Source organism: Apis florea, unplaced genomic scaffold (assembly GCF_048593485.1).
Source record: "Apis florea isolate Af1SG1 unplaced genomic scaffold, ASM4859348v1 contig_3517_pilon, whole genome shotgun sequence".
Classification (NCBI taxonomy): domain Eukaryota; kingdom Metazoa; phylum Arthropoda; class Insecta; order Hymenoptera; family Apidae; genus Apis; species Apis florea.
In genome coordinates, this window is record NW_028256778.1 from 186,451 (window position 1) to 209,870 (window position 23,420).

At 40.6% G+C, this 23,420-nt stretch overlaps 1 protein-coding gene and 2 long non-coding RNA genes across 7 annotated transcripts in view; 1 reads left to right on the plus strand and 2 right to left on the minus strand.

The window, feature by feature from the left end:
• The window catches only part of Eip74EF (Ecdysone-induced protein E74), a 152,126-nt gene that overhangs the window by 48,678 nt on the left and 80,028 nt on the right, over nucleotides 1-23,420 (plus strand). The window lies entirely within an intron of this gene.
• LOC147656641 (uncharacterized) lies at nucleotides 862-1,882 on the minus strand. Its single transcript, XR_015293947.1, has 2 exons — nucleotides 1,605-1,882; nucleotides 862-1,363 (listed from the first exon to the last, which is right to left on the minus strand). It is a non-coding gene; the product is annotated as an uncharacterized LOC147656641 (long non-coding RNA).
• LOC147656642 (uncharacterized) overlaps nucleotides 2,008-23,420 on the minus strand; it is a 36,434-nt gene continuing 15,021 nt past the window's right edge. Inside the window, exon 2 of the long non-coding RNA XR_015293945.1 lies at nucleotides 2,008-2,914. This is a non-coding gene — a long non-coding RNA (uncharacterized LOC147656642). The remainder of the gene's footprint in view (nucleotides 2,915-23,420) is intronic.

The window sequence follows — 23,420 nt, forward strand, 5'->3', positions numbered from 1 at the left end:
CGAGGCGAGACACGAGCGCCACTGTGGAACTAACGTGGATGCCTCGCGGAAATGGCCGCGGAAATGGGAGACAATGGAAATGTGCGTGTAAAACGATGTCGAAGAAATATGGGATAACGATATATCCGAGGCGTTCCCGAAAAGAAAATGTTTATAATTTGGAAATTGTTTGAGCGTGTACTTATTCCGCGGAAATGTTGTACATATTGTACGCGAGCGAGTAAAGAATGTTCGCGATTGTTGTTTTGGAAATGGCGTGTTACTTTGTTTCTTCTCGTCGTTGAATCGTGAATGGAAGCGTGAACGAAGAGGAATCTTCTGTAATCAAATGCACGTATGATTTTTTCCTTTTTCTCTCTCTCTCTCTCTCTTTCTCTCTCTCTCTCGGTTCGTTTACGTATTTACGAGGAAGATTGATAATTGTTAGTTGGTTAGTTAATTCGTTCTTTTCCCGATCGAAAAGATTCAATGATTTTCCGGCATAAGTGGGAATAAAATGTTATTGGAAGAAACGGACGAGAGATGATCGAAATTATGAATATTTATTTTCCGCGTTACGCGCGTGAACTTTTTTTCTAATATAGATAGTTACTTGCCTCGCACGAGATATTTAAAAAAAAAGCGTTTTACGCAGTTACACGTACACGTACAGTTTATTTACCAGAGCGTGGGCCGTAGACAAAGAGCTAAAAAAGTAACGTAGATCGATTTTTACCTCAGTGAAATCTCACAGTGGATATATTAGCAAGGATATTGGAAAAAAAGGAAAAGGTTCGTTCCCGATGTATTCGATGACAACGACCGTCTTAACATAACCTCTCTCTTCCTTTCTATTTTCACGACAATAAAACAAAAGTAATATTGTAATTATCGTTGATTAGAATATTTCAACCTATCATTTTAACAAACCAATATATATTCACATATATTCTTTCAAATTTAATGGAAATATCCCAAAGTATCATACGACTTTATTATGTCACAGACACTCTCGTTCCCTCTCGTTCCCTTTTAGAGTCGGAATTCTTAGCAGCGATCGCGAGTCGATTTTAGGGCACCGATCGAGCCAGTTGAGTGACTCGATGCGATGCGAGCGAGTCTAGGCAGTGAGTCATCGTGAGCCGCTTTTCCTCGCGAAAGGACTAAATTGACGCGTAAATACGTAACGAGACAGAACGAGCCGCGTGACGAACGTCCAAGTTCCCCTTCGAAAGAGACCCTCTTCTTTTTTTCTTCTTCTTCTTTTTTTCTTTACTTTCACGAGCTCGTCTCCCTTTGCCTCGCCACCTCGAATCGGTTTCGCCCATGTAGATCACCGCCGTTTCCATCCGTCGTGGAAAGTAAACGCGTGCAGTAGCCTCGTCTCGCCGTGCAAACAAATAAAGAGCAATCTTTGACTTTGGTAGAAAAAAAAAAAAAAAAAAAAAGGAGAAGAAAGGAAAGTTGGAGAAATAACCTTTTGACGATACGATACGAGGAATCATCGACGCACGATGGGAAAGAAATTAGGATGAAAACTCGAGCGTTTTCGAAAGCAGGAAATCGGGAGAAACTTTCGATTGTGAAAAAAAAAAAAAAAAAGAGAATCTTGAGATAATATTTACCCAAAGTCTCGTTGTTTCGCTTCCCCACGCGGAAGTTGGGCTTCGATTATGCCTCGCTAATTTTTTCGATCGACACTCGGCCGGCTGAAAATTCGAGCTTCGAAACAGGCGGGATTCCGAGAACCACCTGTTGGAAATCTACCGGTGGGTCTGTACAAACATGTTTTCCTCGACGCGGAGGAAACGAAAACTTTGTCGCTTCTTTTGTTTTCTTCTGATCCACGGGTCCAATGTTTTTTTTTTCGTTCCTCGATATTGCACAAATACTGGAATGGAATCTGTGAAGGAACAGCGTTCATCCATCATTGATTTACGTCATTCGTGGCGGATAACGTTTCAAATAAAAAAAAAAATAGCTGGGCGATATTTGTTTTCGTAAGTGTTTGAAATTATAACGAATACATTTCTCTTTTTTTTAAACGTATCGATTAATTTTATTTTAGGGAAGACGTATTTCGCGGAACATGTTTGATTCGATTTATTTAGAAGGAAAATTTAATTCAAGCTTTCCCGCGTCGTCCTCCAATTCGAATTAAAATTTGAACGTTACAACTGCTATTACAACTTGTTCCGCGGATAGCAATGTACCGCATAGATAGATGCAATATTGATATAGGTAATATTGATGCAGGTAGAGGTAAACATCAACCCAATTATACATTCATCAATCGCGTATTGCGGTATGTTGAACACGTAACGTATGCAACGTAATCAATTTTTCAATGTAAAATCGTATCTATATATAGGTCGATTAAATTACCACCACCCACCATTCCTTTATAAAAGTTGCACCGCAATGTATATATAATTGATGCGCGACAAGTAGCGTTCGATCCCATCGAATTTCAAAATCCCTCTCTCGATATATCCGTTGATACAAAAAAAAAAAGTCTTCAATTTTCAAATCGAGAATATATATGTATACAAAGACACCGCGCTATTCACAGATATATTCGTGGAAAGTCGTAAAGTCGTTGGGAAGTTGTTCGATGTAACGTAAACAGGAGAGGAGGGCGTTTAAAAATCTTCTCCCTCGTTGAGGCCTCGTGGCAGGTGCCGCGTCTTGGAGGTTTCCTCGGCCCAGAAGGGTTGACAAAAAATTTTCAAATCGGAAGGCACAACACTTGGTGGTGGTGGTGGAAGCTGGTTGCACACGTGCATCGTTGGCACCCCTTCTCCCCTCCTAGTTTTTCGATGCACGCGGTCTGTTTACAGTAGAGACTTCCTCGAGGGAGCCCCCTTTGAGGGAGTCCCTTTTTCCGGCGAACAATCTCCCGCGGCTTTTTCGAGATTCTCGAAATCGGGCGTAGCTGGAATCACCACATTTTCGTTTTGTAAATACGCATACGGTTGATCAATATAAAATTATGGTCTAACCAACTCGAGAAGAAAGAAAATTCGGGAAGGAGTTTTTTTTTTTTAGAGAGTGTAATAATAGGATCGATCTGATTTATATTCAAGAATGCGACGCAATTGATAATAAAATTTTATTTTATTTTAAACTTAATTCTTTTTCGCGTATTTAATATATATATATATATATCTTAATTATAAAAGTATCTGCAAGAAACTTTCTTCCATATTTTATTATTACACTTTACGCTATATTTTCTAATTTATTTATACTTTCCAAGCAGATGGAAGTAGTTTCGTATACAATAATTTTTTGATGATCAAAATTATATATATATATATTCGTTTTTCAAAAAAAAAAGAAAAGAAAGAAAGAAAAGGAACGATTCGAAGCGTGGAAACAAGATGGCCGCCGTACCGTTTTCTTCGAACTGCGGAAAAAAAAAAGACGGAAATCTCCAAGGTTCGTTCATTGTGTCGATATACAACTCCCCCCCCTTTTTTCCTTTTTTTTTTTTTTTTCTTCTTATTTAACGATAAAATACGATGTTATCCGGCTACGGGTCGCCGGTATAATTAAGCGCGAAGGACACGCGGGTCGGCAACTTAATTCCCACGAGCTGCGCGCACGAGGGACTTCGTGACTTTTGCCGTGCGTTTCCTCGCCGCCTGTGTTTCCATGCAATTTTCCTGACAGGCCATCGCCGCCGCTTTCGCAATGAAAATTAACCCGGCACGACAGGAGGAAGCGGCCGAGAAAGAAACGCAATGACAACTGGATCCGCCACGAAAATAATTAACCGCGTGTCCTTTGCATTTCCTTCTTTTTTTTTTTTTTTTTTTTTTTTATTTCGGATGACAATAACAGTTGGATTGATTAAGAATTTTTACAGGCACGAATTATTTAAGAAATGAGATAAAGAGAATTGGAATTTTATATTTTGGATATTAGTTTAACGAAAATTATTCGTGCGTGAGAAGGTAACGGTATAATGGGATTTATTTTTTAGGTTCGTAGTGGCGTTTGTAAAAATGAGAAATAAATTAATGAATGATTAATAAATGAGAAAGAAAAAAAGATAGGTATGTTTGGATGAAATTAGTTAGGATGCAATGGGTCACAAGTACTTTTTGTAGTCTCAGAAAAGAAAATTATTTTTTCAGCCATTCCTCGAACTTGTTTCCGGAATTTAAGAATAGAGAGACTCTCCAAGTGGGGAGCAGATGTAGATTAGACCGTTTATATTTATTCACTTTATTTATTAATGTTACAAATGTATATAATAACAGATAGACGAGATAAATTAATCTTCAACCGATGATTCAATATTTTTCCTAAATAAACAGATACCATATCGATTCGACGAGCATCTCGAAAATAGGAAAAATCTGCACGATGTCTGATTTTATCAGAAAATAAGATTTCTTTTAGCACTAAGATTATCACATGGAGTGCCATTTTTCCCCATTTTTTTTCGTTCTCCAAAACGTCGACACATTCGAATATTTCCTTCTCGAAACGCAAATTTATTTTAAAAAAATAAATCCACCCTCCTTCCACGAAATCGATACTTACGAAACCACCTAACCTAATTATTTTTCTCGCGTTACACTTCTCGGCTCTTCCTCGTAACACCTCGTCAGCAGGTGTTATCGTCCCGATTGAAAATCGAATCCCCTCGCAACGGAGAAGTGGAATCGATCGAATTCATCATTCGAGGCGGCGTGTATACAAAAGTATAAACGACGAAGGATAAAGAAGAAAAGGGGCGCAAATCGTTCGAGAAAGAGAGAGAGAGCATCGTGTGTAATCTTTTATCCTTGGGACCTATCCCATACCGCCGCCAGGTAAACAGTTTCGCAAGAGAATCACGGCTCGCGGGAATTTCCTTATACTACACGTGCGTGTGCGTGTGCGTGTTGGATCGGCCAATCGCACGCGTCCCCCGTCAACGTGGCGCGAAATTGGGTTAGCCGGTGAAACGATCGATCGATCGATCGATCGATCCTCGAGGCTTCGTTTCGTCTTCGAAACCGTCCCTTTTCCGCGCGCTTCCGGTGTCGTAATCCCACTTCCCTTGTTAAATCGGCTCGATCAAACGATTTCATTTAATTTCGGAGACGATTATCGGTGATTAGAGTTTCTTTTTTTTTTTTTTTTTTAAAAGATATATTTATCGTCTATCTATCCATCTCTACAATACAAATTTTATAATTTTGAGTAAGAGAGAATAAGGTTACTATTTAATGGTGTTATTAAAGGTTGTATCAATGTGTTTTTCGGGGACAATTTTTTTTTCGAACAGAGGGAAGAGAAATTGGAAAAAAGGGGAATCGATCGATCGGTTTAAAACGATTAATCCTTTCCGGTTGATTTATGCGATTGATACACAGGTATCGCGAAGGAATCCAATCGTTGATAGATGCTTTGCGATGATTTTTGAGAACGCTTTTGTTAAGCGTGTGCCAATAATAATAGAGTACATACGTACGGCATATCGATGAGTTTGTCGGTTGTGCAATTTTCTTTAGCCGAGCGTATTTACTTTACGGTTCGAACTCGTATTTGCATAATCGTAGAGAAAGAGAAAAAAAAAAAAAAAAGAAGAGGTTAAAGAAACGATTAATTGACATTATAGAAGGATCCTCGTTTTCCAATGGGAAGAAATAATAATAATAAAAAAAAAAAAAAAAAGAAAAGGTAAATGATAACGTTTCAACATTTCATTCTCAAAATGAAATAAACTTGTTTACTGTGTACTTAGTAATTTCGATTCTAGTGATATCTAGGTACGTGTATTTTTTTATAGCCTGAAAATGATATTTACTCGCAAAACAGCTTCGACAATGAACATTTTTCATTCAAAACGTATCTGCCTATACCAAAGTCAAAATGTAACCAGATAAAAGTAATCTAATTTATTATCCACAATTTATCTCGCGATATATTATATCGTAAAAAAAAAAAAAAAAAAAAATCTCAATTTTATAATCCCAATATATTATTAATTTATCCCAATTTATTTTATTATATACTCGTTAAAATCACCAACGATAAATCTCTCTGGAGAATTTTATTTTTCTTTCTTCGCTTTTTCTCTCTTTTTTTTTTTTTTTTTATCGTCGAGAAAAATCTCGAACGAAAAAAAATAATCGAGAACAACAACGGATCGAGAAGAATTCAACAAGAACTCGAGAGATCGAGTTCTTCCTCGTACATAATTTTATGTACGTTAAACGATGCCTATGCCTATCAATTTCCCGATATATAAACGAGAAATTCGCATTCGTGAAATCATTGCATCATATCCCGATAATCGGAGAACAGTTTTCGTCGTTTACGCGGAAGATTCAATGCCTCTTTCGAATCGGCCAACGCGGGTAAATGTCAAAGCAATTGCGTTTGCGGGAACGCGCATTGTCGTCGACGTTTAATGTTTCGTCGCGCTTAAGTATCGATTTACAATTCTTTTGAAAAACGTCCTCGCCGAGAGAAATTGGTCGTAAGACGTCTTATTTTTCTCTCTCTCTCTCTCTCTCTCTCCCTTTCTTTCTTCTTTTCTTTTCTTTTCTTTTCTTTTTTTTTCTCCTTCCGATCGAAAAAAGGATACGACGATGTTCTTGGAAATCACGAGAATTCGATATCTTTACCTGCGTTTCGTTACATTATTCAAAGAAGTTGAATGTTCTAGGAAAATGTGTTTCGTAATTTCGTGATAGGCGTGTATATCGAATATCTTTTACTGAAAGGGACGCATCACGAAAATGTTGATCACGGAAATTATTGGAGGATCGATCGATGTGATACACGTGAAATAATTATCGTATGTATTCTTCTTAATTCACTTCGCGTAAAACTTGTGAATTCATAATTCAACCAGTTATTCGTTGAATACGAAAATTATTTTATCCGTTGTTTATATCACAGTGATATAAATTTAAAGAATCATCTGAGAATTGAGAGACAGGGATGATAATATAATAATCGTATTAAAAAAAAAAAAAAAAAAAAGAAGGTATTTTGAGCAAAAGTATCGATACATGCACGTCCGTTACGAGGGCATCATTCCCATCGCAGAGTATCGCGGCGTTGCGGGCAGGTGGGAGGGCAGGGCGGGGGAGAGGGATACGTGTATGGCAACGCAACAGTTTAGAGTGAAGTGTTACGTCAGTGAAAGTGTTATGCCAATGTGGGCCGAGGCTAACCTGTGAGCCCTGTCTCCGCGTGTAAATACGCGCACACGTGTATACACGGTCGCGTACACGCGGCGTACACGGCGTGTACACGTAGTGGAGAAGCGCGAGAGGTAACACCGTGTATATATCCACCGTGTGTATACGCGACTTGTCGTACGACCGAATTCCGTGTCGCTTAATGTTACAGCCCCGATATCGCCTCTATCCACCTTCTCCTCCTCCCTCTTCCTCTCCCTCTCTCTCGCTCTCGCTCTCGCTCACTCGTCCCTTTTCCACTTTCGAACGATCGTACGAGGATAAATCGTACGAGGCGTATTTACGCAGAAGCAGAGGAAGAACAAAGAGTGGTGGAAGTTGTCGAAGCGAAGTGACGGAAACCGAGAGAGGGCGCTCCATCTATCGCGATTCGTTGGAGCGTTACCGAGAGATAGGGAGACATGGAACGATCGAAGTATTGTTAGGCGGATGACATCTTCGTTTAAGAATGCGCCGTTAAGGATATGATACCGCGTAATCGGTATCTTTATATATCTTTGTACGTGTACACGTGGGATGCCGAGTAATCGAGCACGGTTCACGGACGATTCCACGATTCCACGATTGATGCCTTCCAGGTGATGCATAATCATTCTCCATCCATTTTTTCGGTTAACCCGCGATCATCTTTGTTAATAAATGCTCTAACCGACGAGAGTTATCGCGTCGATGCCGGGAGCAAAGGATGGTCCGAGGTCGATGTTAATCGCGAGAGATAGAGGTATTATCCTCTCGGTATTATCCTGTTTTAATCTTCGCACGTAATCTTCGATCTTTTTTTAGAAAATGATAGAATTTATTCGTGAACGTTTTAATTCGCGTATAGATTGTGGATTCGTTTTATTCTATATTATACTGTTCTTTGCACATTCCTTCTCATTTTTACAAATACGTTACTCTCGCGTTATCACCGCCATTATATCAAACGTATCTCGTCCATAAAATTTATCGCATTACGTTAAATATGCGTCATCTCGTACGTAATCCATACGCAAGAATCTAATTGGTACGATTAATAAAACAGTGCCTAAAATCGATCCAACTTTCGAATCGACGCGTTTCGACGACCTTGCCTCACCGTGTTCAGCCTGTTCCCGTGCCTCGACAGGCACTTTAGGCGCCGCCTTCGTACACGTATGTAGGAATTCCGGAAGGCGGGCCTTCCTGTCACGGTTTCGCCCGTCGTAATTCATTCTCGTCGCCGCGGATCCGCGTGCCTTTTAACCAAGGAGCTTTCCATAAGGAGCACGCGACCATGGCGATCGTTTCTTGATTGCCAAACGAAAGCTCGGTTCTTGGAAAAGATTCGCGATCGAGCACCGTTCCGGGAAACTTTTTTAATTGGGTCGAGAGGGAAACGACGAAACTTTCGGATTTTCTTTTTTTAGATGATGTTATAAATTTCGACGGTGAAAATAATGATTTATCTGAAATTTTTGTCGTACACGCCGCCATATTGAATTTTTTTACTCGATCCGCTTAGATAGAAATATCGACGCGCGCCAAATTCAAATCTACAAAAATTCCATTAGGAAAAAGAAATCCCAAGAAATTGTACGCTCGAATTTTTCAATCGTTCATTGAACACGCGATAGCCAAACATTTTCCAGCCCATTAATTTACGAGATCTTTAGAGGTTACATTCCTTTCTCTCTCATTCCTTCTCTCTGTGAGACTAGCTCAAACACGATGATAACGTCAAGGTTGCGTAATGTCCCATCTATAAATCAACGGCCTTGTTGCGCAGATAAAAAAAGAATTTGGTCGAAAAGCAGAACCGTCGGCGGGGATTATTCCGCGGTCGAATCTTTTTTCCATTTTACCTTCCACGCCTTTTCACCTCCCGCACAGTTAGAAATCTCTCTCTCTCCCTCTCTCCCCCCCTCTCTCTCTCTCTCTCGTTTCAGAAATCTCGTTCCACATCGGATGCATATATGTAAAAAGATTAAATCTGGAAACGAGCGTCGCATTTCGAAGTACGTAGTAGAATATTTTCGCCAAGAGAGCGTGCATCTGTAAAATGATTTTCCTTGGATAATTGACTAACAGCCCTCGTGAAAACACAGGAGAGATCCACTCGTCTGGATATTTCTGTTCTCGGTAAACTGCCGATGATTCGCGACAAAATTATTGAACGCGTTCCACGAATACCGCGACATCGGATATTACGCGACTGATCTTCATGAATAAATCGCGCTCGCCAATTTTCTTCGGAAAATCCTCCAAAGATATTCGATCCGCGAAACACCGGCTCGATTTATGATTTACTTGGAATCCGTTTTTTTCCTTTTCCTTTTCTTTTTTTTTTTTTTTTGGAATATCGTGTCCTCCATAAATTTCCAATATATTCACCTTGATATTCACACGCGTGCGATATATCTTTAACATTCGCATACTCTTTCTCTATTTCCTCGTTCAAAGTTTATTCAAGCTCACATGGATCTTGACTAAATTCATCCAAATTTTGTTAAACGAAAAGTTTCGATCGAATCGTTCATACGATATCGTGCATTTCCTGAACCAATTTTCCTATCCTGCAGAGCACAACAACCTCTTAATTAGACGCGCAACATCGATGCGTATCGCGGAAAAGCCGAGGAGGACGAGGATGGAAACCGTTAAGGGGAAGAAGAGGAGCGAGAGAACGAAGGAAGTCTGGTTCGTGTCACGTTAACTCGCGAGGATGGTCGAAGGAGAGATACACCCTTGCTCGGTCGTGGGACCTCTCCCTCGAGGGGCTGGCCAATTCTCGTGCGTGTGAATTCCTGGTCGAAAGTGATTCCACCGTTCTTCTCCACTTTTCTCTCTATTTTCCGCTCGCGAGAGGGGAATTTTCACCTCGTTGCATATTCAACGGGCAAAGGGTTATCCGTTTTAGAAACGGTGGCGTGGATTTACGTGGCGCGGCGTCCGAATGATGCAAATTTTCGAATCGAATCGAATCGGGGAGATTACGGCTGCGGATTCATCGCTGCTTAATGCGCCGGGAAAAATGTTTTTCCACGACGAAATTTTTATAGGGGGATTCGTGTCGTTACTTTTCGGGGGGTTGACGAGGAATTCCGTGGTTTCTTGGCTCTTTTGATCTTTCGAATGAAGGCAAGCATGATCTTTTTTAATTTTTAATTTTATTCTTGAAAAGGAAAAGAGCGGCTCGAAAAGTTTAAGATAAGCTTTCTTTTAATTCTTTTATTGTGTAAATTCGTTACAAAAAAAGCTGGTTAGGTCTCACTATCATCCTTGAACCATTTATTGCAAGAAAGCTGGATAAACGATAAACAATGTGTATCATAACAAGCAGTGTAAACGCGTTTATCTGCCGCTTTCTTTCCAAGTTTAAGTTCACAGATCATGAACGCGTGAATTTTTAACTTTCGTCCACGTTTGAACAGATGATAAATAACGTTAACTAAAAGACGTTAAATAAAACAAGCTCGTTCAATCGAATTAATGTTGCCATCAAGAATCGAGTCGGAAGATGCGTGGATCCGTAAATCGTTATTTTTTTTATAAAGAAATTTCGAAGGAATTTTTTTTTACCGCAAAGATCGTTGATCCTTACAAGTTAAAATTAAAATTATCCCCCTTCGTTGAATTTCGTTTTTACTTGATACTTAATAATACTAATAATCTGGTAGAAACTTATTTCCCAACAGAACTTGCCGTTTCGAAAAATAGTTGCCCCGAGGCAACTTTCGAGAAGTTTAGTTGGAGGGAGGCGAGGCGTGTTTTACAAAGCAAACACGTCGCCCTCCCCTTCTAGGGGAGGTTGGGCTGCGTTGAAAAGTAGGTTGGACTCTATACACCGCATAGTTCGGTGTGTATTTGGGTTAATCAATTTTTCACTTCGGTCGCGATAAGAAACAAGTCTTGGTGAAGACTTTGATGTAAAAAAAAAAAAAAAAAAAAAAAGACACGGATCGATTTATCGACGGCCAACGCTCCGCGATGCTAATTTCCAATGATAATTTATTCCCACGGAATCGAGTCGGAATTTGTTTTTCAAAGTGGCGTCTCGTTATCGAGACGAGGCAGAGACGAACGTTACGAATTTCGAGGGAATAACTACTGCCGCTGAAACCGGAAATCGGCCGTTACTCCTACGACGGTCCTGCACACGTCTTTGCCACCCTCTCGTGCGCCATATGTGCCCTCACGGGGTACGGCGACAGTTTAAGAGAGGAAAAAATTATCGAAAGGATCGTCCTCTGAGGCGAGAGAAAAAAAAAAGAAAAAAGGGACAAGTCGACGCAGAAATAATTAACGAACGGCGCTTTTCACGCGTCGGCTTGAGGCGAGTGCCAACTGAGAAATGTTGTCATTTTTGGTGTAATATATATATATATATATATAAGGATTTAAATTTTAGAGAGTGGATAAATTAATATTTCAAAGTTGTTAAAATTGTGTGTAATTTAATTAATTGTAATAGTTTGTCGTACTGTGGGGTTATACTTTGAGTATTGTAAGCAATGTCTTGTCTCGCTCGATTTTCATACGTAATTTAATCGCGAAAATTAAAGTATCGTATCGTAGAAATAATTAAATATATCGTATCGATTTATTTAACAAACTTGATATCGTCATAGCAGGATAGAATGCAGCAGGATATTAATACTGGGTGATTTGTAGCTTGTAAAATTTGATTAATAACATTAATTATAAAAGGATTACGGTTTAACTTTGACTAAAAATTGCATTATCTATAAATCAAATAAGAATATCAAATAACAGAGGTGGATCGTTTTATAACGATACCAATTGTTGTGTAAAAATTATTTATTTTTCCAAAGATTTATGAATACGTTTACATATGATAAGTTTCCAAACAGGGTGAAAGTGATCGAGAACGAGGCGCGTTTCGTTGGAAAAATCGATCGAGACGATTATTTTTAAAAAACGACAGAAGTTTAACCAGATAGAACTCCGGCCAGATGTATTCGCGATTATTGGCGGTAAGCAAATTTATATTTGATGACGCGGCTATTGGATGCTAGGAGGCTAATTCGATGGCTATTTCAGTAGATTTGCCGGTATATATAAAGCTTGAGAATTTCGTCTCCCTCCTCTCCCCTCCTAGTAGATTGTAATACAACGTAGAAATTATTTCCGACCAACCACGTGGATGATGGAGTGCACAGTCGAGGGCAAATTGGGTCATCAGACGGGCGCGATGGATGGATAATTTTTGGGGAAATCCCCACCCCGTTCGATCGTTTTATACGATTATATTTTCGGATCCTAGGTAATTTTTTTTTTTCTTCTTCTTCTTCTTTTTTTGTTATTAGCGCAGGTGAAATTATTTCCCGATCGAAATAAAATTGGTACAGTCGAGGAGACCCGAGGATGGGTACGGTGCAACGACTGATCTCCAAATAACCAAGATCGATATCGTTCTTCGACCCTGTTCCAGGTCACTTGTACTATCGCTTCTCGGCGCAACGATAGAGAAACGGATCCTTTGCTTTGCCTCTCTTCTAAATTAGATCAGGAAGTTAACTTTTTTTAATTTGTAAGAACGTTGTTGTTGTTGCTTGATTTTATGGTTATTGTATGGTGAAAATACGTATAGGGTAAGAAATATTTGGTAAGAGAATGTATTCTTAATTCTTATGATGTAATAGAATTCTTCATTTATATACGAATCTGTGGGAGGACAAGCTTCATATAACAACAAGGTTCATATAATTTCAGGTTATATGAAATGGTTATATGAAATGGTTATATGAAATTATACGAAGTTTGTTCATACAATATTCTAATTTTACCGTATCTTATAAATTTAGTTTTCTCCGTAACCACGCGTCGAATATTACATAAATTTTTTTTTTCTTTTTTTCGAGCAAAGTTGCCTGAAAGTGTAATAATAACTTTATCTTTGTAACAACATTTATTCGCGATTATATTCGATTCGCCGGTATATATATATATATATATATATAACCTCGGCGATTTATCTTTTAAAAGTATTCTTTATTCCTCAATTTCGATCCATTAAAAAATATTTCACACGCGCATCTCTTAATCCGTATCTTCCCCTCCCGTACATGTCCACGGCCATATACACGATAATACTATATAAATACACGTATATCCTTGTGTATACAAAATTTGTACTCGCAAGTTTACGTTCGAAAGCGACGATACGTAACCGCGATGTATATAAACAGAAACCGTATAAGGAAAATTATCGATCGAGGAAACAGTCTCTCGCCGTCCGCACGCTCGTGCGCACCTCCTCGCGCCGAAATATTTCTATATATTTTTCCTTCCCCTCCGTATTTTCGTTGGTGGCCGCCAATACGAAATCACATCGATCGGATAAAACAGTATCTAGATTGGCGCGAGTATTTGCGTGCCGGTTTCGCGAGTGGTCACGGCCCTGCATCTGGGTCTAGGCGAGTTCTCGAAGAGATACGACGTACCGTGGCGTGAGAGAGAGAGAGAGAGAGGATCGGTCGAGCGCCGGTGGAAGGGAGACGGCGCGACGCGGCGAGGTGCGCGCCAGACAGAGAGGGAAAGGGACGGACGGCACGGCACGCACACAACCAATACGAACCATGGCTGTGTGGAATCAGTGACGCGTGTGCTCCGCTGCGACCCAATTTACAAAGTTCTTCCTACACGTCGTCGGTTCGTATCTCGACTCGGTTTTTCCACCGACTCCTCGTATTCTATGCGTGTGTAGGAACGCATCACGGAAAGAGGCGGAAGCGCCTCTTTCTCTCCTTCTTGCGTTTCCTATTTCTTTTTCGCGCGCTTTTATTTTATTTCGCGCGAATCCGACACGAAACGTGACATTTTTTTTCTTCTTTTATTATCGCGGGAATTTGAGAGAAAATTGGGGGAGGGGGGGGGAGAGGAGGGGGAGAGGAGGGGGGTTTGGATAATTTTTTTTCCTTTCCCCGTTTAGATTTAAATTAAGAACCGCGGGTTTTTCGGAGGTTTTCGAGCGGAAACATTCGAGCGTTGTACGAATGCGGTGTTTCGTCACACGCGTTCGACACGCGCGGAGGGAAATCGTTGCAGTTTTCATGAGCTGTGCTTCGACGATGCTTCTCGCCAAACACGGCGAATTGCGCGTTTTTTTTCTCTCTCTCTCTTTTTTTTTTTTTTTTTTTTTTACGATGTCCTCGAAACGAATCTTTCCTTCTTCGAGGCACGATCGTGCCGATTTGCGCGTTGGAGAATTCTATGGATTTTGTGTCGCGGTGTGTTTTATTAGCAACGTGTTTTACAAGAATCGTATTTCGTTTTCTTATTCGGTTCTTAAGAGAATTCCATCCGGGGAATTGATGAAATGTTTGTTAAAATTTCGATTTCGAACGTTTATGCGAATCTCCCTCCCTCCCTCCCTCCCTCCTTCTTATAAGTAGGTCGTTTCTCATAATAGGAATCTCACTGATTCCCTCGCTACGATCGCGATTCTCTGTTCAAAGAAAGATCGAGTTCACGTTTAGATAATCGTATTTTGAATGTTATGTTATGTTTTGTTTTTTCATTCGTTCGTATGATTGCAATAATTATAATTATTAGTTCGATTTAATTAGAGGATTCTTTTTTACTAATAACACATTTTTTTCGAAATTTCTCGATCGTAAGAAAGACGATTATTTGGGGGAAAGGATTAAAAAAAGATTGTAAATTACGAATTAAGAGGAACACAAAAATATCCGTCAAACTCAATAACTGCTTAATAAATAATCCTCGAAACATTTTTATCTCTTGCGAACTGAATTATCAAGATCTTTGTATACACGTCGGCCAATTATCGACGATAATTACGTAACCACGCGAAAGAGGATGGAATGGAAATCGAGCAGGAATCCCCCAATTAGCCAGTGGCCAATAAGTCAGCCATGAGTCATTAGTACAGCCCTGGCTGGCTGCTAGACCGGAGAGCGAAACGGTAGTAAGCGGCTTCTCGTATAGAAAGAGCCGTGTTCCTCTCTCTGTCCCTCTCTCCTCGCTCGCTCGCTCTATGAGAGTCTATTAGCATCGGCCGCGCACGCGTAGCGGGGCCTTGACACAGTGCGTGTCAGGCATTGCATGCCGATAGCGGAAAGCGCAATCTATTTATCGAGGTTTATCGACTATTTCGCTCGATCGCAATCGCCTGCCCCGCTATTAATATCGTTTCGATTTATTATAAACCGCGTTTCATGATCGGACACGATCCTTCTTCTTCTTCGTTGCGAGGAACGAAAGCGAAACGAGCCTTCGTCCACTTTCGAGAGTTGTCGTATTCGAACGTATCTTCCGCGTGGATAAGGATTTCTTAAATTAATTTCTCGATATTGGAAATCGTTTGAAGAGAATTTTAAAACAAAGATTGTTATCCTGGATTCGTTGGAGCGTTTTAACATGCTGTTGGCTCGCGTATATACACGTGTGTGTTCATACGTGTTCGTGTTACCCTCGTTCTCGTTTCCACCGCGTCGCGGTTTGGCCAACTGTCGCCACGGGATCGTTGCTCTGACTAAGAAATCTGATAACGCAACTCGCGCGAGTGGCGCAACGTTTCGATACGTTTCGATTTTGAACGTCGTAATTTAAGCCCGTTTCGGGATAATAATTGTTGACGGCTCGGTCATAATAATATCATTTGATTGATTTTTATTCGATGATACGTAAAAGAGAGGATATATTTTCGCGTCCCTCTTATTTTTGCAACAATGTATAAGTAATAAGTGGAAGTATATAGCGCAGACTGTTTAAAATCGCCTCGCTCGATGGAGGCGAGTTTTATTCTTACCGACGATTAAAGTCTCCGGTTTAATCGAAAATAATTCATCTCGGATCGGTGAAATATCGAAATCCAATGTTCGAAATTACTTTTTAACCAACTCGATATATCCTTTTTCTTTTCTATCTTACTCGACGATCGAAACTCGAGCGATCGAAATCGAAAAAATTGAAAATTCCCCGTACTTTTCGACGAGAGTGGGATCCATCCATGAAAATATATATTGGCGGTATATACAAGGGCCTGTTTCTTCCCCGATTAACCGCGTGACGTAACCAACGATATCCATTAGCGGCGTGCTAGGATAGATAATCCCTTTTCGAGGGATCTGATAATGAAACATTTAAACGTTACGTAATTGGTGGAGTATCGGCGCATGCGCCGCACAACCAGACGAACCGTGATATTTTCTGCATGCAAAGTTTTATCGGGATACGGAGATGGCGATGACCTCCCGCGATGACATCGCACGGACGACTCTTTTTCGGAGGCGTTTTCATCGAGAAATTTCGACGCTGTTTCTCTCTCTCTCTCTTTCTTTTTCCTTTTTTTTTTTTTTTTTAATTTATTATCGTTAACAAATTATCGTCGAACGTGTTTATATTTACCACGATTACTCGATTCGATTATATAATTTAATTTGACGCGCGTACACGTCGGTTAAAAAGTATACGCGAATAATTACGTACGTTTATTTTTGGACAGGATTTTTTTCGATATCGAATTTTTCTTTTTTCTTTTTAGTTTCTTTTCATCGTGTTTCAGTTCTCGTCGCGATGAAATCTCGTTATTTACTCGATATTCACGATACGTACTTTTTAAAAAATCGAATCGGCTAGTTTTCGAACGATAATGTATGCACACACGATTTTTGTACGTTGCAAAATAATGGAAACGAGCGATAATTATCGTTATTCGATCGTGGTGGATATCGAGTATTTATTAAATGGATTTAAATAGGTTGTTACATTATTCATATAATTAGAATCGTTTCCTAACGATAATATAAACTAATTATTTCAATTGTTTAAACGCTCGCACTTCTTACAATCCGTTCACAACTTTTGTTTTCACTCTCCTCCTCCTCCTCCTCCCCCCCCCCCTCCTTGTGTTTCGACTCATTCGTATTCATCAACACGCGCACACGAAGAAAGAAACGAAAGTGTTTTCCCTTTCGGCGAGAAAAGGAAAAATCTGATCGATCGGCCAGAAGAAAAATCCAGGAAGAGAGGAGTTTCTTGCGACCCAGATTCCCTTTGTCGCGAGAGGCAGAAAAAGAGAGAAAGGAAGGAGAGGGTTGTCGGTTCGATAGGGGTATTAAGAATCGAGGTGACCGGGTCGATCCCGAATTCCGGGCCGTTCCTTCTCTCGTCTCCGCGTTGTCCACGCTCCCTGCTGATTTTTTTTCCCTCCCTTCCCTCCCTCCCCCCCCCCGTCCCCTTTCGCGAAGGCTGCCACCACGACCCAGTTAATCGAGTTGCCCGATAATTAGCCCGGAAAAAGGGGGAGGTTGAAGAAGTCGGTGGCACGTGAATGAATCGCGGAGCGGTTGCTTAAAAGATTAACCCTTCTCTCGTAGATGGATGATGATATCGGTGAGCAAGCTCCTCGCAAGTTTTGTTTTTGCTCGACAGAGAAATTCGACAGAGGAGTTCGGTTGTGGCGCATCCGCTAATGGGATGAATCGTGGGGGGCTGGATAGATAGAGAATTTCCTCGTTATTCCCTCTTTAACGATGGATTTATTGGAAGGATTCGTCGGAAGGAGAGGAAGTCGTGCCTCTTCACGCGCGCGCTTTTTCACATTTTTCCAAGGAGGATCCCGAATTTAATCAACACCAAACCTACCGACATTTCTCGTGTATGTCTGTTCCTACCAAATGCGAAAAAACATTCGTATCTCAACACAGGAAGAGAGCTAATTGGATTCGTAAAGTAAACGATACAATAGGAAGTTGTGAATATTGGGGGGAGGGGGGGGGGAAGTGAATAAGTCGTGTATAAGCGATACGGTGTACTTTGTGTAGAAGAAATTGTAAAGAAAATTTGAAAAGACGGTCATTTGGCCGGTAATCGTTGCTAAAAGTTTCAAAAGATCTTCTCTCCCGAAATCGATCGCTCTCGTCGCGAGGACAAGGATTCGGACGACGCAGGGATCTGGCGAGACGGAGAGGCAAATTGTTTGGGGAAAGGGAAAGGAGGAAACGGAATCGAAGGCGAAACCGTGGGGACGATAATGGCGGAGAAGTTTGTTTCGCAAAGTCGGCCAGCCAGAGGCATTCGCCGCGCGTTACTTCATTCTGCGCATTCCAGATTGCGAAAGCCACCGTTGCGAACTTGGGTCGACCGTGTGTACCACTTCTCTCCTCGGCCGGCCAGGGACCCCGTGTCCTTTATTTCTCGTTTTACGCGCCCCCTTCCTTTCCGAGCCATTTACGTTCTCGTTTTCGCGTTCATCTACGAGTGGAAAGTGTCGCTGCGGAATTTTAAAACGGACAATTATTTACTCCGATTGTTGCAATAATAACGCGACGAAGGATTAATCCGTTTTTCCTTTTCGAGAAAAGTGTTTCGAAGATAAGAGGAATGGAAGAGTTTCGAAAACTCGCGAATTGCTCCAACGGCGGGATCTTCGTTTCGTAATAAGCGAGGACGAGTGTAAACAATGGGTGATATGATCGACTGGTTGAATGTGGCTGGCACAAGAGAGGAGAGATTGAAAGAAAATGGAAGGAGGAGAGAGAGAGAGAAAACAAGTTTTTCGAATGGTTTTCTGGGGGAAAGGGAGAGAAAAAAGGATACGCGAGGAAAGGAAATGTCAACAGTGTCTCTCTCTCTCTCTCTTAAAGATGTAATATAATCGATCGAAACTCGCTCAGACATGCTAATTCGATTTGAAGAACAACCGCTTTCTCACCCCTTGCTCCGCCCACGTACAAGTTTTCACCACTTGGCTCCACAACTTTGGCGAAATTGCCCGACGTACCGATGGTATAGACGAATAAAAAAAAAAAGAGAAAAAGGAAAAGAGGAGAGACTATGAAACGAAGGGGAACGAAGGGACAGGATGGAAAAGTTTCCAGTCGTGACGAATTATTATTCGTTGCTAATAACGCAAGTTGTGCGGCCACCCTCCCTCCTCCAAGATGTTGTCAATAATGCACAACGATTCTAACGACGAGGTTTTCGATCCCCCAGAGGAAAACCTCCGTGCACGCGATCCTTCTTTTCCACCAGTTCGATCTTTTTCGAACGTGGTTTCGATCGTGGTGGTATCGAAGAAATTTCGAACGTAATTTTTCAATCCGTTTTGAAATTCGATTCCCGTTAACGAAGATTCTATCATCTAATTTGAAGTAATTTGAAACATTCGTCTATTCGATTATGGATGTTATTAATTAATCGTGATAAAAAAGTCATTTTGTACATTTTATTCCGATGTATTGGATCTCGTGTCGTCCGAGTTTCCCTCCGATTCTCGTCATCTCGTTCAGAGAGTCATTTTTCTCCTTGGTTTGACTCCACTTGTTTAACTTGGATCAGCGCGCGAAGAAAGGCATTTGGTTGAATCGCGAGAATAAGGTTAAGGTTACAGCTGTTCACGCCTCACGAATTAAGCGTCCCTCGACTTGGGGGTTCAGTTGGATTGAAATGGTGTAAAACGACAAAATCCAATCTTTGTTCACGAAGGGAAAAAAATTAGAAGATTTGAATTTTATTATTCGATATCGGTTCAAGAAAGAATGTATACATGAAAATTATAAGCGCGATGTGTGAATCTATCCTTCCACTCGATCCAATTAAGAAACGAACGAGTAACATTTTCGTCCGGATATAACCCAGTAAAAAATTGGCAAACATCTTCTTCCACTCGATGCTTCGCCACCACTTTCCTCGAAATTCTCGGATACGAGAAAATTTCTGCTCGCCTGTTTCCTCATTTTTAAACGATAGACCATCTTCCCCTCCTCTCCATCGTCGAGTGGTAAATTTATTCGGCCGAATAATTCTCGTGTTTCGGTTTAAGGGAGTCCAGTCGAGAGAGGAGATCGATTGGACGGCACGTGAGACGGGGGGAGGGTGCAGTGGTGGAGGGTCGCGTTGTGAGGTAGGGCAGTGTAGGGGGAGGTAATGGCGTAGAAAAAATTCGTGACCCACTTTCTTTCGGGGGCGAAAGAAACGATGGATAGAGGATGCTGCACGCACCACTTTCGCTTCCACGATGCGTCCAAGATGCGTGGATGATCGGCCACGAGTTATCTATATCGTCACACGAGTTGTGACGCTCGACCCGAACGAGGAATGGAACTTCGGTTCTTCGTTGAAGAATATTTATTCCTCCAAAATGCTGTTTCTAAAAATTCGAATTCGAAGATGATTTCGAAAATTTCGAAAATTTTGCCTCTGCCTTTCGGTCTTCGGTAAAAAATTCGAACTTCGATCGATATTATTTTAAGAAGGCTGGTGTCGAATACAGTATATCGATTCTTCGATAGAATCGAGTTACCATCTTTGAAATAGCTTCGTAATTTGCAAGTGACGAAAGAAGAAGAGCAGGTTGGACATCATCGAAGGTTGGAGAAAATAATTCGAGAGCATGACACGATCCATCATTATTACCCTTATTATCGTGCCTGGAAAGAAAAATCTACATCCGCTGTCAGCGTATTCTTTCGTAACAAAATTTGCGACCAGAATAGAGGGAACGGTATGATAATCGTGATAATCAAGATATGATAATCGAATATCAAAAAATTAGATGATAACAAGATGACGTGGAACAAATTTTGAGGAGAATCTCGACCATCCGAACAGGATGAGGAGAGAGACCTTGGACGCGGTGACGCCTTTTGTACTTTATCACGGCTGGATTTCGGAGGTTATACACCCCGTGAGAGCTGGCCCGGTCCTCGAAGGTCGTCTGGAGCGACCTTATCGATTCCAACCCCCGACGCCGCGTGCCTCGCGTGCCCGCCCCCTCGTCTTTATACGCTTTCGGCAACTCGACGAGTATCGGTCAATTTTCCGTGGAAAAACCCTCCTTCCCTTCCCCTCCCCTTTGGATTTGCTCGTAATAATTCGTTTCTCCTTTAAGAAGATCGAGCCGACTCGAATTGAAATGCTTCACCAAAAAATGTCGTTGGATCGTTACGCAAAATTCGCGTGATGTTCTCGTTTCTGCTCTCCCCTCCCTCTCAGGATCCCCCTGTAGCGATGCGTCGATAATCGATTGCTCAAAGCTAAATGGATTTTTCGAGGGGGATGAGCCGCATCAACCGCATTTTGGAGGAAGATGGGAGGGTTTAGGCTGCTTAGAATTCTCGGTTGCCCCTCCTCCTTCTTCTTCTTCCTCGATCAATTTGTCGAATTTCAACGAGCGATGTTCAATCCTCTGATCGGTGGAGGAATCTAATAATTTGTACTTTTTTTTTTTTTTTTTTTTGGAGGAACGTTTCGATAAAGAAGATGGAAACTAAAGATTATTCGTAGGATAATTATCTGCTCGCGATTGTCAGGGACAAATGTTTTCAACGGGGTTGATAAATTGACCGGTGTCGCGATTGATCGAATTTTACGAATTCTTTTTTTTTTTTTTTTTTTTTGAAAGTTCGAGTATAACGTATTGTAAAATGTTTTATAATGGGCAATGCTTGGAACGAGTTGGCCGAAAGCTTAATGTAAACGAGGAGCGGGATCAATCGTCGAGGCAAACGACCTTCATCGATCGAAAAATACCTCTGTTATCGTATTTTGTTCGTTCCACGGGTAGATTACCGTGGAGCGCCATAAGCCTGTCAAAATCGAGATTATCCCGAAGCCGGGAGCGAAAACCAATCATGCGCCGAGATTATCCTCCAGTTCTCCAAGTTGAAAAAATGTGGGAGAATTCGTTGATCGAGAAAAAAAAAAAAGAAAAAAAGGAAAGGAAGAAAGATAAGATTTAAAAATATTACATTATTTTCACATGTAAAAATTGCAACGTTCGATTTCAGTTCAATAGTTTGTTATTAAAAAAAAAAAAAAAGGAAAGCGTACTTGCTTTCGAAACTAAATTTCTTTTTTTATAAATTTTAATTATTAAAAATGAAACGAAGAAACGAAGTTGTTTTATGATATCGCGAAAAAGATGTAATTAAAAATTCGAGTTTCACCAGAGAGGAAAAAAAATATACATATTCATTGCAATGCTATTTAATCGCTATTTAAATGTTATTGAAAACATTCGAATTCGCTTTAGTTAAATAATTCGAACGAAGGACGATCGTGCGAAAAGAATTTGTATATAAATTTTAACATTCGAAATCGTGAAGAATTCAAAAAGGAATGGTGGGGATATATATATATATATAATAACGGGAAGGACATATTCCTCACTCGTTATTCGTCTCTCGAGGAGAACAGACGATTAGTCCAATTTCGATTCGCTCCTCCCAATCTAAAAAGATGCTATTGCCTCTCCACTTCTCGAATTCCTTCGGATACATTTTTTTCCAGGCTCACATATTTATCGATTTTTCGTTCATCCACGATTCGAGGTATGTTTCTTTTTTCTCTCCTTTTTAAGATTTCGTATGGATCCATTTTATTCAGATTACCGTGTAAAATCGAAATATCACAATGGCAATATTACGATACAGAGATACATTGATCTTTTGAAAGATCGTATCTACTAAAAAAAAAAATACAATTATAATCCTCTTAAAACTTACCATTCGAGACGAATATTTCCATAAAACTCCTGTACAAAACTCCTCGCCTCGCGATCTCATTCATACATTTCTCGTGATTCGTCCTGCAACGACGAGGAGAAACGATGTGTCGAATCAGAGGAGAGAAAATTAGAAACGAAAAGAAAAAAAAAAGGGAGGGAAGGAAAGAAGAAACGAAGATGGATCTAATCATCTCGAAATATCGATCGGGGGAGAGAGAATCGATCGTGGACAGACAACGAGACAGACAGACAGACCCGTTACGACGATTACAAAGGAAATTTTTCCCTCGATTAAAGAACCGGTTCCACCGATAACACTCTCCCTCGGCCGAGAACGAGAAGAGGTCTAGACGCTTTTTCCACCCTTCTCTGTCGCGAAAGTAAAGCCCGCGCCATGAAAATAATCGTTCACGAAGTCTTCTTATTCAACCTTCCTCCTCTTTTTTCATCGATCCTCTCCCTCGTTTTCGTTGGGAGAAATTTGAATTTCGGGAATAGATGGATTCCGATGGAATCTTGACGATGGAATCTTGATTCGAGTTGCATGGAAACTTATTTTTTCCACGAAGTCTTTGAGCGAAGTTAATTTTTTTTAAGGAAGGGAAAGTCTGGATAAGTCTTGCGTAAGTGTTTGTCGAAAACAGTTTGTCGTGCACTTTTGGTAATCATTCGATCACTTGTTACGATTCGTATAAATTCGTGAAATTATTTCATTCGTTGCTTTTGATAATTCATGGGTTTAATTTGCGCGAGATACAGGAAGAATTCGTAGT